General features: G+C 39.8%; 1 pseudogene; it reads left to right on the top strand.

Moving 5' to 3' along the window:
• The window catches only part of LOC118742044, a 2,005-nt pseudogene extending 1,085 nt beyond the window's left edge, over positions 1-920 (top strand).
• The last annotated feature ends 12,264 nt before the right edge of the window (positions 921-13,184 follow it).

Raw genomic sequence — 13,184 nt, 5'->3', positions numbered from 1 at the left:
ATCTAGGGCAACCTCTATCACCTTACCTAACCTTTCCACTAACGCTTCGAGATTGAGCGGAGGTAATGTTCATCTAATTAATATGAGGCCTAGATAGCTAGTGTAGTCCAACTATAATTAAAGAAAGAAATAGGTTCAGCTTGAAATGCATTACCAGTACCAGGCTCTCATGGCCTCATAGGTGGGTTGTTGCTAGCTTAGTTTATATTTCTCTTTTTTAGTTCGCACCCCATGCTTTTTACTCCAAAGTATGCATAACGCTTGTTAGGGGATCCCCTTTGGACATCGTATTCCAGTCGAGGGTCAGTTTACGCTAAGTTGTCGTAAAAGTTTCTTCTACCAAGCCATTGGTCGACCCTCAGGATCATTTTGTCTGTCAGCATATTTTTCTGCTTTTGGACATACAATTTTCATACATAACTAAAAGTAATACCTCTTGAACAAGACCATTGTGCTATTTTTAATATCAGCTTTAAAGTTCTTTTCACAACTATCTCAAACTACTTGAATTTCCATTTTCGCGCACATTGTGTCAGTCAAACGTTCTACAGCGGCTTCCCAAGGGCACTTACACTTTATTTTAATTTCTATTTTATTTATAATTTCCTTTTTTAACTTCACTCTTTTATGGCGGCGCACATCTTGCCAAAGCAATCGACAGTGTGTAATCCATTGAGCAGCTGGGATGAATTATTTAGTTCTGTGATTTTCGTCGCAGGCAGGCGATTAAGCAAACATTTTTTTTTATTAACTTGCTTCGGTTCAGAAATCAAAAAATGCATTGCTTAACTCAAGCGGTTGACTTTTATGAAAATGAGCGTAAAATTCGCAATAGGCAGCAAGGGTCGCCGTTTTGGGGTGGTTTTGTACGCGGTCAGCTGAATGCAGTGCAACCAAAGCTAAATGCGATATCTTCATAGCAAGATTTATGAGCCCGTAATGCGGTAAAAATAGGCTCACTTCACTCAGTGACGGCACAACGGCAGAGATTAGCCAGCACAATGGATGGATGATGCATTGGATGAGCGAGCAGCGGTGCGCGCATCCGTTCGATCACCGACTAACTCACTGGCCGGCTAGCTGACGATGATCGTTGTCCTGTCGCGCTTTTTCTAGCCCGCGCATGCGCTGATTTTACTAGCGAATTAATTTAAATTCCAACGCATGATTACGCCCTCTTAAAATAAATTTATGAGCACAAAATCAAAAACGTATGCGCGCGCGTCCTCCAACTATATATGAGTGATGATGAGGTTAAAGGCAAAGCGGTGATAGAGTGGAAGATATGGCGAGAGAGAGAGAGAAAGAGCGCGCAAGAATATATGATGCAATGAGCGCCATCGGGCGTGCGTACTAAATTTATGAACTAACACAAAAATACGTACGCAACGTAGCTACAAAACGTTGTGCAGAATTTATTTCATCTTAATTCAATTTAACAACTTAAACAACCATAAAGTGTTCACATTGTAAATCATGCGCCAGCCAGCAGTAAACATTCGGCCAAAAGCCAACTTAAACGGGCCTATCTGTATGAACGATCGACAGGCCAACAAGCAAACTGAACTGAAGAGCGGTCTTAACTCGCTAGACTAGAGTTATGAATGATGCCGCTGACGAAGTGCCGGTTGAGGTGGCAGTGACAGTGGAAGTGAAGGCGGGCGTAGACGTGTAACTTGTGACTGCTGTCAATGGCGCATGTAAATATGTAGAAGAAGAAGCAGCAGCTGCTCAGACAACACCTTGTCTACGGCGCGCCACACTTGGTTGCAATTGTATGCAGATTGATGTCGCCGCGTAGTTGTTGCAACTTCACTTGGCTGAAAATGAATTTATTTATTATACGACTATGCATGTACCTGCGGTTTTGGTGCGCAAGCGCGCATGCGCATGGCCAATCGCCAAATGATGGTATGACCGTGTCGTTGCTTTGGCTAGATAAGATTGTCACGCTGCTTTTGATGTGCTAATAAATACAAAGCGCGATGATTCCTATGTTTGCTTGGTGGTTGCTTGGCGCATATTGCAGCCGCTATTTAAAGTAGAGCAAAATTCTACTTTTTCGAAACGAGATGTGGGGCAGCGAAGGCGTTGCTTTGCTTGCTAACCGCAAGGAATTTGCGAAAGCATTATTTAAACTCGAAAGTGGTGCTGAGTAAATAGATAGTAGAGTTAATTTTCCACTTTACAATGCCGCAGAGCAAGCGTTTACGGTTTGGTCAAGTAATTGAGGTCATCTTAAAAGAAGATTCGTATTGGTTTAAAATATGTGTTTATTGTATTTAGGACGCGAACTTTATAGTGGACTGCACGTTTTTAATTCAAGAACGATTTAGCGATGAAAGTGTTGGCTGTTAAGGGTACCAAAAAGGATCAGTCTAGCACCTTAGTGTTGGCCTGCGGTATGTGTCGGTGGGATAGCCGCCAAACCCAAGCATAGAAGATGTTTATTATTGAGAACACATTCAAGTTAAAAACCATGTGTTAATCATTAACAATAGTCAAATCCATATATGAGACAGTCTGCCAATTCATTCCCCGTGAAAAGTAGCAATGGCCGACAGAGCAAAACACTTGTTTGGTATGCCTGTGGTCCCAGGTTCAAGTCCTGGCGAAGGGAAAATTTTTTTATTTAATTTTTATTTTTTTAATTAATTTATTGTAATTTTTAAATTTAATTTAAAAAAAATATTTTTTATGGCACAAGCATTTCTTTCCATATGCATGTTTTTTCTGCAATGCAATTAAATTTTAAAAATTTTTACTTGTATTAAAATTGAACTAATTATTTTTACTTACATTGATTTAAATTTAAAAATCTTAACCACTTTCAACAGGCCTCGAACCTGCGATCTCAGAACCAGAACCAGTACCCTTTACGTGGCATTACAGCCGACATTTGTAAGAAAAAGAATTAATTGCATTTTATTTTTGGCTTTGCTAATTCAAACGCAGATTTCGCTGAACGCTTAAGTCCTTCGAAATTGTCGAACTGGTAATCACATAGATGCTAGTTAATGAACTAGTATTTTTTCTAACTGGTTTGGCTTTTCACGACAGGGTAGCTGCAACTAGATAGTAATTTGCCGATATTGTCCCATCCGTCTCTAAATTTTGCGTATATTATTTTTTTAAACCCTGATCCCAGATTAAGCAATGGTCATATCCCTGATTAAGCCTGGGGTGAAAGCTGATTATGTTAGGCTCATACACCGCATAATCAGTGACAGAGTTTTCGCAGCGTCCAAAGCGTCCATTATGTTCTATGGTGTCCTTGTCTGGTGGAACACACTGGAAATGGCTATGTTAGTCAGAGGGCTGGAGAGAGGGAAACGACCTGCCCTCATTAGAATCAGTGAGGCGCCTCGAAACACTCCCACTCTGGCTTCTAACGTCAAGCTTAATATTCGCCTGTAGAAAAGGTGGTGATTAGACTTAGAAGCAGTGGTTGCCTGACAGACCCGGAGCCTAGATGCTCCTGTATTCTCGGTGGCTTCGATTTCATTCCGGGCAACATAACTTCTAGAGATGAGGTACATAAATATGTACCCGCAGAGGAAATGAACTTCGTAAAAAAAAAAACAATTTTTTCCATTTTTCTAATTATCATCAAATCCACTACACTGTCGATCAGCAATCAACCAAATCTGACTGACACACATCAACAACGATGACTGAGCGAGTGAGTGACTGAGTGAGTAGCGGCGACACCACCAACGGCAACAAGTAAACCAAGTAGTAGCTGCATCGGTAATTGCACAACAATCGAATCGCAAATCGCGCATATCACTTAAACCGATAGTCGCATTCAATCGCCCAGAGTGGACAATTGCCACTTCAAGCAAATGCTACCGCCATGCCAAATGTGCTGCCACTGCCGCTTTGATCAGTGCGGCGCAGCGACGCGACACCTTGCCCCCTCGCCTGATGGCCGACTGCCGACTGCCTATTGCCTATTTGCTGGCAAATGCGGCTCGCGCACCACATTGTTTGCATTTGTAATTTTCACACCTTCCACACTACCGATATGGTCAATAAATGTGCCAAAGTGGCATGTGGCAGCAGCTACTTATTTACTACACACATAGCTAGCAACTGTGCCACAGTTTGGTGGCATTGTTAGTAGTTGCCATTGCCTTATTGCTGCTGCCACCACTGCCACCACGATTGGTTGTGGTGAAGCTGCTGCTATGCTGTTGCTATTGCTTTGCTGTTGGTGTTGCTAGTGCTCTGCCAGCATTTGTTGTCACTGCTCTGCTTTTGATTGCCACTTTTGCACAATCTTACTGTCATTGCTTTCTTATTCGTGTTGTTGTTGCTATTGCCATGCTTGTTTTTGCGCTTGTAAGGTGCCTTTTCTATTACACTATTGACAGCATGCCGCGACAACGCGCTCGAGTGTTGCTAGTTTGCTGGTCATCAGACGTCGCAGGCCACCGCTTCGACTGGCTGGCTGGCTGCCTGCCTGTTTGCCTGCCAAGTTTAGTGCGCGAAGTCTCGGAACAAACTGCATCTTTCTAATACCAAATCAAGCGTTGCTAGAAAATTAGCAGCACGCCAGTAAGGCGTTACTACACAGACGCGGCAGTGAGAGCAGCGGAAGGCCGAGAAAATACGAACAGCACATAACTATGTACCAGCGGAACATGCGCTGTCCATCCAGTGTGCTGTGCTGTGGCAAACAGATGCGCCCGCCAATGCAAAGCGCTACGATTTTGCCAAATGCCAAACTTCTTGGCACCACACGTTCAGGAATTTGTCGTGACTCGATAATGATGGTGTTGTTGCAAGTAGTGCCGTTCAGTTTGGTTTAGATTTTAGAGTAGCTGTAGTTGTTGAATATTTGCCTGTTTACGAAAATCACCAGCTTTGTAGCATCCTTTTCCGCCAATTTTTTATTTTCATTTTCCCCTCTGTGCCATTTCTAACGCTTGCCAACTGTCGCTGTCTTGCTGCTAGTTGCTTACAACTCCTGGCGACTAATGCCCAATTGTTGGTGTTAAAATAAATTGATAGTCAACCTCCATCGATTTTTCACCTTTTCTGTAAACAGGCAGCAGCCCTCGTTTTCGCCAGCTCCTTAGCCGCGTGCAGAGTATCTGCTTTTTTTTTGGTGCGGCAATCGCTTGTTGGCCCTTTTGCTCAGCCGCCTGGCTGTCCGTCAGTTGGTTGCCACCAAAGTGTGTGCGTGTGTGTGTGTGTGTGCAAGCGCGAACTTTGCGCATTTCTTCCCTGCTCACTGTCTACTATTTACTACATTTTTATTGTCTGCATTTTTTCCGGCGCAGCGCATTTAGATTTTCCATTTTAGCAAATATTGCCCCTGAGGCCATTTCCCGAGTGTCCTCACGCCCTTGCAATGAAGTAGAATAAAATATTTGCTACGTTGCAACACGCTTCTCTCCTAGTACTTTTGTGCTAAACAATGCGTTAGACAGTTGGCCTTTGTTGTTGCTTTGGACGTTGGTATTCCTGTTGACTTTTGTTTTGGTTTTTTTTTTTTGTTTTTTTTTTACTCACTTCTTCTGCCCAAATTGAATTCAACTACAAATTAGTTTGCGAATTTCGGTTACCCAAATGGAAATGCTATAATGATGCGGAAATTATATATTCAGCAGTCGTAAGGCAAAGTATGCGATGAGTTTGGAAGGGCAAAATGTGCTTTCAAACGAATTTATTAGAGTTGATTTTTAAATTGCAGAGACAATCAATAATCCAAAGATTTAAATAAATTATTTCACCGTTATTGGAAATGTCAGGTTTCATACTATATTTTTGGAAGACAGCCCAAAGTAAACCGGGGCTTCCCATAGGGTGGTGTTCTCTCTCGCTTGAGGTCTTGGGTAGGTTTCTTTGGCAATAAAGTCCTTAGTTTGCTGTTGTAAACCCCGAAGTTGGTATTTCTTACGTTTCTGAACTCGCTAACTTGCGGGGTTCTAAGATCTATTTCAAATACAATGTATCGATGGTCAGAGTAGGACATTTAATTCTAGATTCTCCATATCTTCATGTTATAGGTAAGCATTTCCGTAGTCACAACAAACTTATTCTCTGCTCTTTGTTTTAAAAGTCGGCTATGAACCTAAATTTATAATACTAAGTTTATTTTCTAGAATGAAGTCTAGTTGGGACTCACCTCTGTAATTAATTTCCGTGCTCCCCCTCAACGAATTGTGAGCATTCGCGCCACAGGAGACAGTCAGTGGTTTGCTCTTAGAGGCTGCCTCCTACACCAGTGTCCGAACCTGACCTGACGGTATATCCTTATCGTGAGCCATGTAGACAGAAGCCACCCAGAAGCTGGTTTATTCAGCTCAATGCTTTGCTTTGGAGGTTTATCTGGATCAGCTTCATGGGAATCCCCGTCGTGGGATCCATGTCCGTCTCCTCGATATAATCAGCCTCGGTTTCATGGCCGGAGAGGTCCTCTTCGTAAAATAGCGGTTCCAAACCAGTTATCCTCTCAGGGGCGGACGAACACCGCTTCGCAGGCCGGTCTTGTCGCTGCGGTAGATTCGAATGGTTGCGTCAACAAACCCGTATCTCACTACTCAATTTTTCTGCGCCATCGGGCCAAGCGATTCGGTGTTGAGGCTCAACAACACTTGCCTTCTGCCTTCTACCGGCTCCTCTGTATTCTCAACCTTCCAGTTATAGGTTGGCAGGTCCCTATTGAATTATCTAAAAATCAATTCTATTTTTTCAGGCTCGGCGGGTTTAGCCGGAATCCGAACGCGAGCCCTAGGTCTGATATGAATTTATTCCCAGCTTCACTTGGATAACTCGATACATTTTGATGACTATAAACTTCGATGATTCGATAGCTTTCGATAACAGAACTTTTATGACTGAATTTTTTTCGATTGTTATCGAAAAATTTCAATAAATATTCTTACCCTTTAAGTAACCCTTATTCCTTTGTATTTTTCGTTGTTTCCATTTTCGTCTTAAGCTTCAGTTTTTGTCTTAGTCGTTTTTATCATTTATTTTTTCGTCGTCACATTTATCTTTATTACAAGTTTAACTTCAAATATGAAGCAAAACAAAATTTGGTAACAACTCAAACCAAACAGATTGCAACAATTTTGAAACCATAAAAACTCTCCTCATCTGAAGAAAAATACATTTCCAATGGTATTCGTTGTTTTGAAATCGGTTCGATAGAATCGCCAAAATTTATGTTGGCGTAATAACATAGATATAGTATTCCCGTAAATAAAGTACTAAAATTACCTTAATGTACCCAACTATAACTTCTTAACATCGACTAGACTCTTCTTTATTTGCTGTATTAGGATTTGAAATTATATTCCATGATAATTATTTATCATTTAATACAAATTATTTTTGTGCTAGAAAAGAAGAAAATTCTTGTTTTCCGAATATCTCTTGTGCAATAAATGAAGTCAAAGAAAAAACTGTAAAATTCTCTTAGAGCATCTAGGCGTTCAATGCGTCAAAAAGTAAACTTTGAAAACTTTAGTTATTTGCGCTTTAGATCCCGATAACCTTAGCCCTCTAGTAGGCAGAACCGCCTCCAGACGGTCGTTAACTAAACACTTTTTAGTGCACCTATAATAATTTTTTTCTATATTCGTAAGGCACGATCTTTAGACAAAAATCGTACCCTTACGGGGAAGTAAATTTTAATCCGTTATGTCAATCCGTTTTATTTTAATCGGCAGTTGAATTACAGATTTTGAAAACACGGTTAAAATTAGTTATTTCTTGCTATTTAGTAATTTCGTAATTAAAGCAATTTTTCCTTTTGAAAAATTTTTTGATATAAAAAAATTCGGTGGATTTCGTTGTTAAACGCACAGTATTTTAATACAAGTCCTACCTAGGACACCTTTCGGACTCATATATTCTGAACGCTCAGAATATGTTTGCGGGGTCAATGACCTAGACGTCCGGTGCTGACATTATATTTTGCAAATTTATTTTGCAAAATATGCTGATTAAATAAAAAATAAATAAATATTGCAGCATTCATGTAATAGCAGTTGCTGCAGCTAAATTTTGTTTATTTTTCCTTCCTAATTATTTTTCATATCTGTATAAACAAGTTTAGATATAAATTTCTAGTCGTTATTGTTTTTATACTGGCACAAAGTGCTGGCTCATAACTTGGATCATATATGACTCCTGAAAGATTCATATAAGAGTAAAAAAATATTTGTGTTTGAAACTCATATTTCTTACTTACCTAGGACTCCTTTCCGACTCATATATTCTGAGCGCTCAGAATATGTTTGCGGGGTTATTACTAGGTACACACATACTATAAGCGTACATTTCTTGTAATAAATTCACAAACAATGTGTTAATTAATTCAAATACGAACGAATACAGGCCGTAACTGAAACAGCAAAATTGTAATTAACAGAAAAATTTAAAAGAGAACATGAAAGAAAAGACTTCAGCAACAAACTTGCTAACCATACACAGTTCAGTATATTCAAAGGTGTTACTAAAATTAAATATATATATTATCTGCGGGTTACTTAGAAAAACTGTAGCAAGTGCGATTTCCACAGAATTGAACTAAAATGTGTGAGTAAAAAATTGGCAAGCAATAAAGCAAATATTTATGTACAAACCAATGTTTAAGGGGCACTAGCAATTCCATGTAGAAACATACATTATTAGCTGACATTGGGGCAAACAGACATTCGTGGAAGTGCTAAAATTAAGACAGCATCCGCTCGAAGCGGCGTAGTGGAGGCAAAAATATTGAAAGTTACGAGTAGGGTGGAACACACTAACTACATAACAAGGTAGATATGTATGTGTGTGTTATGTGGTTGGTGTTATATATAATTAATTTAAAAACATGTGCATAAGTATGGTAACATGCCCCTATGTGCATTTCTGTAAAAACCAGCCACACTTTATGAACAATTTAGCATTAAAGCGATAAATTTAAATTTGGGCAAAAATCCACTCGAAGGAAAGAAAAAAATCAACTTTTTTCAGTATATTATTGGCATATTCGAAAGAGAAAAAATAATATACGGAATAAAATCTCATTTATGTGGCTTCTTCGGCCAAATTTTTCAAGACCTTAGTTTGCACGATGTTCACCTTAAGGGCCTAAATCGTTAACGGCTTGTTCGTAAAAGATCATGGGATCTCCGCACTGCATAAAATTGCAGCTCCGAGGTGGCCAGTTGACATCGCCGAGACACGATTACCGAACTTGGCGAACAAACAGCTGATTGTGGCAGGGGATGCGTGGCATTGCGCGTCAATATGATGTAACCAAATTTCGCCCAAGCCATGTATTCAATTTACGGCAACAAAAAGACTTTTATAATGGCTCTGTAGCGCTTACAGTTGAAAGAAAAACGTTTCCAGCAACATTTTATAAGAAAAATTGGGTTTCGCATCAAACTGTCACTCTCTGAGGATTCATTGGCTTCTCCTGCGGATTTTTCGATCCCAAGAGTTGGCAGTTTTGCTTGTTAACATAGCCGCCGAGGCGAAAAAGTGATTCATGAGAAAATAGGATTCTTCGATTTTTCGATCAACGCACTGTTTGTCCTATATGACATTGACTATGGAAATAAGCGCTTAATTTCGTTCCGCATAATTTCTATTCACCACTTTCTATGTGAATGCCAAGCTCTCCAGACAAGGGATTTCAAGCAGTTGGGATCACGATTTTTCAATAGTTTGGGGGAGATAGCGAAGGTAAAAAATATCGGAGCTACATAGATTCATCCAGGATAGTAAAATCCATTAAGAGACACTTCACTGAATTTACTGCGGTTAGAGAGACATGCTCATTCCTGGCACCCACAAAGGGCATTCACAAAGAGCAATTCTGCCGCCGAATGTAAGAACAAATCATTCGTACGCTTCTACCCAGCCCAACGCTAAGTCAAGGACAGAAGTTGAATTTAGTAGGACCCCTATTAGTATTGTGTATGTATATATTACTTGCAAGCATGCCGTTTTACATGAATTAAACAAACAAAAGTGCATTTATTGGCTTCAAAAAAAAAAAACAAAATTCAAAACTTCTTCTTACTACATTAAAAATAGGCTACCACCACTCCAACATCGGCTTTACCCTACAAACATAGAAACCTGACTACCTTTGCGCGCACCGCCTAAATCAATATACAAGAACGCCAAAGGCAAACAGCCATACAATTTTATGTGCAACAAGAATGAAGTATCTAAACCAGGTTTATTTTCAATTTCAAAGTAAAAGCGTCTAGTACTTTCGAGTATCTGCAGGAAAATATGTAGTAAAATAATGAAAATAAAAGCAACACAACGTTTACCCACTTCCGCAGACTTTGAAATTTTAAGACACCAAATGAGTGTTACACTGCGTGCAGGGCAATGCCGCCTAGTTTGCATTGATTTGCCATAAAAATGTTAGTTGAGTACTGAAACCGCCGCCCAGTGCTTATGCTGTGCAGACAACCGTAGGGCTTCTACATAGCTATAAAAAACTTATAAACTTAACATTTTGAGTGCGATGTTTTACAATTTTTACGAGTTCGGGAAACGGCTATGTGGATTTGTATGTAAGTAAAACACACATGTGAATAAATGGGTAGACAGATGTTTGCAGTTTGTACATAAATTCGTACATTTAGATATGTATGTGCAGCTCCTATGCGTGTCAGTAAAATACATCTATACTTTGTTGAGTATGAATTATCTAAGCGAATAACCTATATCGCTATACGCCACGCCTGGTTGTTTTCTTTTAATTTATATGCCACAGTGGCTGGGAGTAGCAGAAGAGTAATTTTTGCTCGACCTTAAGCGGAATATGAATAAAAAGTGAACAAAAGCGCTTAGCTATTGCCATGTACTTCAGCCAAAATGATCTCATGCTCAATAAGTCTTGTAACGCCTCCTTTGAAAATCTTCCTAATTTAATTTTTTAACTTCTTGTAATTTTTTTTTTGCACGAAATCAATCAAATCACCCAACTTTACTCTTATAGCCGCTTAATGCGTGAAAGCCTTAAAAGTAAAACAATTAGCTAATAAAAAATTGCCTGTAAATTTTCTTCAATTAATTTTAAAATGATCGCGCTAATGAATTACACAGCAAATGTTCTTCTAAATAAAAAAAAAACAGTTTTCTAATAGATACCCAAATCAAAGGCGTTTCTGCGTCTGCTATGTGTGGGCTTTACTGCGTATAAATCTGCGCAAAAGAAGTATTTAAACCAACAATACTAAGCACGCAAGTCATTCGCATAATTTCATGCGCAATGACCTCACTGCCAGAGCCAAATTGCTAATATAGCGGCCGATATGAATCATCACTCCGCGGTTGTTGGTAATTTGAGCTCTAATTCTTTGGCGGAATAAATATGTGTGCTCACGCTTACACGCGCTTACTTTTTTTTGCATGCAACTTGTAAGATCATTTGCCGGCATCGGTATACATTAGGATGTTCAAAAAAAAAAAAAATGCTGTTAATTTCGGTGCCACTCTCAAGCAGAATGGCATTAAAAAACCTGGAAAACCCGCGTTGTTATCAAACTGTATATTTTCTAGCAAACGTTTTTAAATGATCTGGCTATTCTGAGGCATTTTTAGTCTTGTTATAGAATATAGGCTGGTAGGGGTAGTTTCTCAACCAAATACACGTTTAAACAGTGAACTGCTGGTTCAAAGACAGAGACCCGCTTGCAGCCGCACCTCATAGGGAGTAGGCGCTGTAGACTTTAGTGAGCCCTTAAACCTAATAAGTCAAAGTGGCCACACCGAAACTCACTCTCTTTCTGCCCTGAGCCATGGCACCACTCGAAATGGTTACCGCATCTCGCACATGGGTTGCTCTCTGGACCTTTTGATGTCTACTACAGCTACCATTTAAACTTGTCTTATGGTGGCAAAGAGACTTCGTCGCAAATTACTTTCCTTTACGCCTGTAGAGCAGTATCTCGCCGTATCTCAAACTAAAGAGGGCACATCCGTTCCACTTTCGCCTTCGCGGAAGGGTTTAGGCACGCCGCTCGCTACCTGAAACCTCATTCTATGAGAGAGGTGAAATTGTCTCGCAACTTGCAACAATACAAAACTTATGGGGCCAAAATGGAACTAGAAGCGGGTGAAAGTTGTCCACATTGTGAGCAAATAGGGCTTAGCCACAGGCCATGTTGCCATAGGAAGGCACGCGAGGAGACTCGGAGAAATCTTACGGCAATTGTAATTCGAGTGCCCGGCACTTTGAAAAAGAAGACGAAAGTTCTTAGGCTCGAATTTCTTCAAATTTTTAACCAACCTATTCGTCTAAAAGAATAGGTTATATATCTAGTCATAACCCTGGATAGAAAACTCACCAGGGGAAGTCATATCTCAACTCTATTATCACCAAAGCAATGAAATCGTTGTTAACCCTTAAACAGCTCGTAGGAAAAACGTGGAGACTAAACCCAAAAATAACTTTCCGGGTGAAAAATAATACTCAAACAACACCCATTAAAAAACTGTGCAAGATCCAAAAATTGCATGCGCGTATGTAACGGGAGCAACGAGAACAATACTCACTGTTGGTATGGAACCCCGTATTAATCTTACAATATAAGAGGAATATAAGAGGAAGCAGCAACGCAAGCACCAATTTTAAATACATAGGAAAAATAAATTCAAATAAAGTCAACCTTGTCAGACACCTTGAAATTCTAAAGGTAGAGAAGGCCAACAATGCCAAAAAGCTGCTCTCAGACCAAACTGATTATGTCATCAGCTTTACGAAGAAGGCCAAGATCAAATTTCTCACTTGTGAATATTGGAGAAAAAACCCAAAACCCCACGTTGATTCACGAAAATGGTATACCGATGACTCAGAAACCCTTTACGATGTAGATGCTATGTTGTGAGACCGAGATTCCGTACTTATTTTCCCTTAAGTAAACACGCAACGATATTCCAGGCAGAAATAGCCGCCTTACTGGAGCCTGCTTACCATTTAATAAACAGGCAAAATTCCAGAATAAATATCTCTATATCTTCGGACAGCCAATCTGTCCTCAAAGCTCTAGATAGCTACTCGTTACTTTAAATCCCCTTATAGAGTGTCATAGAGCCATCAATGATCTATCCGCCCAATGTATGGTATCCCTAATCTGTATGCCTGGTCATGAGTGATATGATGGCAATGAAAAAGTGGATTTTCATGCTAAAAAATTGACAGAACCACC

This window comes from Rhagoletis pomonella, unplaced genomic scaffold (genome assembly GCF_013731165.1).
Source record: "Rhagoletis pomonella isolate Grant_MI unplaced genomic scaffold, Rhpom_1.0 Rhpom_scaffold_00006, whole genome shotgun sequence".
NCBI classification, from domain to species: Eukaryota; Metazoa; Arthropoda; class Insecta; order Diptera; family Tephritidae; genus Rhagoletis; species Rhagoletis pomonella.
This window is presented reverse-complemented; position numbering and strand designations above follow the sequence as displayed.